Below are 6696 nucleotides of genomic sequence, written 5' to 3'. Positions count from 1 at the left end.
CAGTGATTTATTCCTTATATACAAAATCCAGTGCTCATCACAAGTGCCCTCTTTAGTACCCCTTACCACCCTTCTAGCCCATCCCCCACCTCCCTCCCTCCATCAACTTACCACTTACATTGTTTATACATTTGTTTCCTTGTTTGGCCGGCTCCCTGAACTAGACTGAGGGCAGGCACCTTCCTGCCTTGTTCACTGCTGTACCCTACCCCTAACAATAGGCGCCATGCCTGGGATGTATTAGGTGTTCAATAAATATTTTTGAGTTAAACTAATTACTGAAACTGGGAAGGATCCTTAGAGGTGGTGCTTAGCTGCTGCCCAGAGTTAGTTTGCTGTCTTGAGTACATATGAATATTTACCCTACATGGAGAGTAGCAAAAAGCATCCTATTGGTAAACAGGATCTAGGTTCAAATCTTAGCACTGCCATTTCCTTTAGTGTATGTGACCTTGGACAAGTTACTTTAGCTCTATTTCTTCTGTAAGAGTACTCATTTGATAAGAGTTCTGTGAAAAGCCAAGAAAAAAATGGTTGTGAAAACTCCGTATGACACTTAATGGGTCAGAGAGTTTCATATTAACATAGACTGTTTATGACTACTGCTCACGAAGTCAGAAAATGTTCTGTAAGTGATGGTCTCTACAATTGTTGGGTAGATGAGGTGGGCAGGATAGAAAGTTGACTAAAACATGATTTCAGTCTTCAGGCAGTGTCTAAGTTCTCTCAACTGTTATGTATCTCAAGAATATTTAGCTCTACAGGTCTTGATCTCAGGGTTGTGGGTTCAAGCCCCATGTTGGGCTCCACGCTGGGTGTGGAGCCTACTTAAAAAAAAAGAAAAATATTCAGCTCTAAAATTCTAGAACACTCGTGGAAAGAAGGGGGCAAGATCAATCAGAGACACTTTTGTGGAGGAAATAGGCAGGTATTGTGCCTGGAAAGATGGAGTCGAGGGAACAGTAAAACAATATGGCAGGAACACAGGAATCCTTTCCCTCCCCCCTTCCTTCCTTCCTTCCTTCCTTCCTTCCTTCCCTCCCTCCCTCCCTCCCTCCCTCCCTCCCTCCCTCCCCCCTTCCTTCCTTCCTTCCTTCCTTCCTTCCTTCCTTCTTCCTTCCTTCCTCAAATACATGTTAATTATTTAGTGCCTCTCCCTCCATGCCCCCTCACCACAACATACACACATAAGTCTTGCTGGTTCAGCCTTCTAACTATTTCTTCAGTCATCCAGTTTCCTCTCTCCTGTGCCACCACCCGCCTTTGATCTAGAAGACTGGATCCGCTTCCTTACTGGTTTCCCTTTCATCTATTTTGGCCTCCTTCCAACCAGTTTTCTATTCCACAGCCAGAGAAAGCTTTGAAAATTGCAAATCTAAGCTTGTCACTCCCCTTTATGAAACCTTTCAAGTTTCCTCTGACTCTTAGGATAAAGTTCAGACTCCTTAACCCGGCCTACAAGGCTTTGCATTATTGACTTCATCCTGTCTTCCCAGCCTCCTCTCATACCGCCTCGTATCTTTTCAGCCCCTTAGCTTTCTATGCTAAGAAACGTTGGCCTTTCGGTTCTGCTTTAGGCCAAGCAACCTTATGCTCTGGGCTTTTGCATGTTGCTCTTTGCTTGGAGTGTCTTCCCTGCCCCCCAGTTTGTCTTTCAAGTTCCAGCTGAAATGGTAATAATAGCTAGCGTTTATTAAGCAACTATCATGTGCCAGCATTGTTCTTGATGCTTTCTGTGTGTTATGTCATTTAATCCTCAGTATAACTTCATGAGGTAGATACTGTTGTTAGCTCCACTTTATTATTTATTTATTATTTTCTTTTTCGTGTTTATTTATTCTTGAGAGAGAGAGAGTGACAGAATGAGCGGGGGAGGGGCAGAGCACAAGAGGGACACAGAATCGGAAGCAGGCTCCAGACTCTGAGCTGTCGGCACAGAGCCCGACGCCAGGCTCGAACCCACGAAATTGTGAGATCTTGACCTGAGCCGAAGTCGGATGCTCAACCAACTCAGCCATGCAGGCGCCCCAGCTCCACTTTATAAATGAGGAAAGGGAGGTTAAGTAACCTGCTCAAGATTGGAGTCAGGATTTGAACCCAGACTGGGCACGTGAATTACTGCTGCACTGTACATGAACAGCACTGTTGGAGAAAACTATTTTTTAACCCCACAGATTTAGGTTCCTCTGTCGCTCATCTGTCTTGTAGCTAGGTATACTTGTCCTTAATAGTACTTAAAATGATCATAATTAATCAGCTGTGGCATTATGCATTTCATGAATTCCATGGAATTCTAAGCTCACTGTATTTATAGTCCCTCGCACAGTGCCTGGGACACAAGACATGCTCATTAAATATTTGTTACATGAATAAGTATTTTATATACCTGAATGTAAGGTAGTGTTTTATTTATTTTTTATTTTTTTATTTTATTCTGAAAATAATTTTGCAGGAAAGAAGTTGCCTTATATCTTGTGTTCTTGCAAAGTCTCTTATAGCCCGCGGTGCCTGTTTTATATATTTCGTTTTGAATCAAAATACTGTTTGGGGAAGATGCAGCCTGAGATGACCTTAGTCGATGCTGGTTCTCCAAGTTTACAGAGATCACCGTATGGAATTGCTTAAAAGGGAGGCGAAAAACGTTAACATGGATTTAAGGAATTATTCTGGCTTTAGGACCTCACAGTTTCAAGTGTTAGATCTTGTTGGAGTAAGCCTTTTATTTTTTAAATTTTTTTTTTTTTAACATTTATTTATTTTTGAGACAGAGAGAGAGAGAGCATGAACAGGGGAGGGTCAGAGGAAGAGGGAGACATAGAATCTGAAACAGGCTCCAGGCTCTGAGCTGTCAGCACAGAGCCCCACGCGGGGCTCAAACCCACAGATCGCAAGATCATGACCTGAGCTGAAGTCGGACGCTTAACCGACTGAGCCACACAGGCGCCCCGGAGTAAGCCTTTTAAAAAGCAGCAGAGGGGCACCTGGGTGGCTCAGTCGGTTGAGCGTCCGACTTCAGCTTAGGTCATGATCTCGCAGTTGTGGGTTCGAGCCCTGTGTCGGGCTCTGTGCTAACAGCTCAGAGCCTGGAGCCTGCTTCAGATTTGTCTCTCTCTCTCTCTCTCTCTCTCTCTCTCTGCCCCTCCCCAGCTCTCACTCTGTCTCTCAAAAATAAATGAATGTTAAAAAAAAATTAACAAGCAGAAAGGTTATATTGTGGATATCAGGAATATATAAGCATAGCATGAATTTAAAAAAACCAACTGACCTCAAATAATTTGGATCTATGTGAGGATGGTGTGATCTGTAAATTGGGCCAGCTGATGATAAAATTGGCTTGAATGATGATGAAAGCACTGATAATTTGAATGAAATTGTATTATAAAGTTCGAGGGAAAAAGCATTATCTCTATTTCATATGTGATTTTAAATGTGTTGCTAAATAATATTAGATAGTGTATGTTCACTAAATTAGTACTACTTAAAGTAGACAGTTGACTATTTCATGTATATGAGGTTGACCAAAAACTATTTTTTTAGTTCTTCCCTTTGGGAAAATAAGGCACTGCCTTATTTTGCAATACATTTTATTAAGTGTTGTTTATTAGGTACTAGCAGACACAAAGATGGGCTGATAGGAATTTGGTGTATATACAAAACCAGAAGAAACTAGCTGGGCTGAAACAAATGGTTATATATTAGGATTAGTTCATTTATTCAATGATCTCACAATTATTAAGCCTCTCCCCCAGGCCAGCCATTTTTCTTGTTGCTCGGAATAAATCAGAGATGAGACAGGTAATTCCAGCCCTAGGATAGTTCACGTAATAAAATGATTGGGAGATATGTTTGGAGTACTAAAGTGAGGCTGGGTTTCTGAAGGCCTCATGACTGAAGACTAGAGATTTGGATTTGATATGAAAGGATTAGAGAGTCCTGCTGCATTTTGCCCAAAGGAATGACAAGAAAAGATGATGTTTTATAAAAATTAGTCTGGGGTGGCATCCAGGATGGATCAGAGTGGGAAGAGACTGAAGGTTAAGGGTACAAAAGAGTTATTATAAGGACCTGGACAAGAGCTAGTGAGGAACCAATAGAATGCCCTAAAATAAGGGCCACGTTAAAGCGGTCCAGATTTGTGGTGCAATAAATGGGAATCAGATTTGAGCTCCCCCAACCCATGTATCATGTAGTTTGTCATCAGAATTTGGCGTTCATCTTATAAACATTTGAGGGGCCACTCTGTAGCCATTCTGCTAGGTTCTAGGAAAATAAGGGCAAATAAGAGGTGGGCCTTTCCCTCAAGAAGTTCAAAAGTTTAGCAGTGAAGATTGGCGTTTGAAAGTTACTGTGCTATCATGTGATAGGTGCTGTAACAGAGAAATATGTTCAGGGCACAGTGAGAGTTAAAGGAAGGAGTAATCATTGATAAAATCTGGTGGTGGGGGACAGAGCATCCAGATGAAGAGAAGTCACGCTGGAACTAGATCATGGAAGATAAATTGGAGGTTGCCTGGCAGACAAGCACCGGAAGGAAGGGCTTTGTGAAAAGAAGGAACAGCATGTCCAAAGATAGGAAAGATTGAAATTTCAGGAAAAGAGAAATCTCTTTTGCTAGTGGAAATACCTCACTGCAGTGATTTGCCAATCTTAGATACTAATTCATTAAGTTTGACAGGCTGCCTTTGGCAGGTTATTCATCCCAAGGCACTAAAAAAAATATCCCAGAATGAAAGACTTTTAATAACCAGTGCTTAATACAATTTTATGATATTCTTTCAGAATCTGAACAAGATGAAAACTTCTTAATTGCATTTTTTTCTTATGTGTTAAAAAGGTTGGGAAGCCTGGCTGTCTGTCAAAGAGCATGTGCCTCTTGATCTCTGGGTCATGGGTTCGAGCCCCATCTTGGGTGGGGATTACTAAAAAAAAAAAAATTAATATTTTAAAAGGAAGAGAACAAGGAATACTATAACGTACACTTACATATCCACCACCTAAAATGAATAAATAATATCATACCTACTTTTTCCCAAGTCCCATTTCCCTCCCTTCCTGGGCATCCCCTTTGTATCAGTCCACTTTTAACACTTAGAATATATATATTGTAATACATATAATTATATATTGAATATAAATTACATGAATTATATATGAGCATATGTATATTCAATATGGATTACATATATATATTTGAATATATATGCATATGAATATATACTATATGAGTTTTTTTAATGTTTTAAAAATTCATATACAGGGTCACCTGGGTGGCTGAGCTGGTTAAGCATCTGATTCTTTAAATGTTTATTTAGTTTCGAGAGAGACAGAGAGAGGCAGAGCACAAGCAGGGGAGAGGCAGAAAGAGAGGGAGACACAGAATCTGTAGCAGACTCCAGTCTCTGCGCTGTCATACAGAGCCCAACGCGGGGCTCAAACCCACAAACCGTGAGATCATGACTTGAGCCAAAGTAGGACACTTAACCAGCTGAGCCACCCAGGCACCCCTAAGCATCTGACTCTTGATCTCAGCTCAGGTCTTGATCTCAGGGTCATGAGTTCAAATCCTGTGTTGGGCTCCATGCTGGACATGAAGCCTACTTAATAAATCAATATTCATGTACAGTTGACCCTTGAACAACATGGGTTTGCACAGCACAGCCCCTGTTTGAACTTACTCAAAAAGTGCTAATTAAAATGTGGATAATTGTTGATTTTAGTGGAACAGCATTCCATTAAGGTCAAGATCATGTCCTGAGTTGCCTTTGTACCATGTTGTTGGGTCTTTGATAGGAGTAGTGCTGGTTTGGGGATTTAATTTTTTTTAGAGAAAGGAACACAAGTACATTGTAAAAAAAACTTTAACTTTTCCCTGTGTATTCTTTTTTGAGACTCACAGCATTACTTTAAAATTTTATTTTGAAATATACAATACAGAAAGTTATTTTCAGTTTATTGAGGTATAAATAACGTCACTATTACTTTTTAAATATTATGAAGAAAGACAACCAAACAGACTACCTACCCCCCTCCCCCCAGACTGTGTGTACAAAAAACCGTTTCTATGGATATTTTTCTGTGTGAAAAATCATATGGACTTTTATAAATATTGTTTCTAACACAATTCTATATTTGTAAATTAATTTATAATGTGAACTGGGACACAATGTGGGTCCACTCCCACTTATATGCAGATTTTTTTCAATAAATACAGTACGGGACTATAAATGTATTTTCTCTTCTTTGTGATTTTCCAAATAACATTTTCTTCTCTCTAGCACACTTTATTGTAAGAATACAGGATATAATACATAGAACATACAAAATATGTATTAATTGACTATGTTATTGGTAAGGCTTCTGGTCAATAGTTAAGTTTGGGGGAGTCAAAAGTTATACATGGATTTTTAAAAATTTTTTTAATGTTTATTTATTTTTGACAGAGAGAGAGACAGAGCATGAGTGGGGGAGGGGCAGAGAGCGAGGGAGACACAGAATCCGAAGCAAGCTCCACACTCTGAGCTGTCAGCACAGAACCCGATGAGGGGCTCGAACTCACAGACCGCGAGACCATGACCTGAGCTGAAGTCGGATGCTCAACTGACTGAGCCACCCAGGCACCCCGATATACATGGATTTTTGACCACGTGAGGGATCAATACCCCAACCCCTGTGTTGTTCAAAGGTCAACTGTAATTG

At 40.4% G+C, this 6696-nt stretch overlaps 1 protein-coding gene across 2 annotated transcripts in view; it reads left to right on the top strand.

Annotated features, from left to right (window-relative positions):
- Positions 1 to 6696, top strand: part of SLC11A2 (solute carrier family 11 member 2) — a 51563-nt gene that overhangs the window by 865 nt on the left and 44002 nt on the right. The gene's annotated exons all lie outside the window — the stretch shown is intronic.

This window comes from Felis catus, chromosome B4 (genome assembly GCF_018350175.1).
Source record: "Felis catus isolate Fca126 chromosome B4, F.catus_Fca126_mat1.0, whole genome shotgun sequence".
NCBI lineage: Eukaryota > Metazoa > Chordata > Mammalia > Carnivora > Felidae > Felis > Felis catus.
This window is presented reverse-complemented; position numbering and strand designations above follow the sequence as displayed.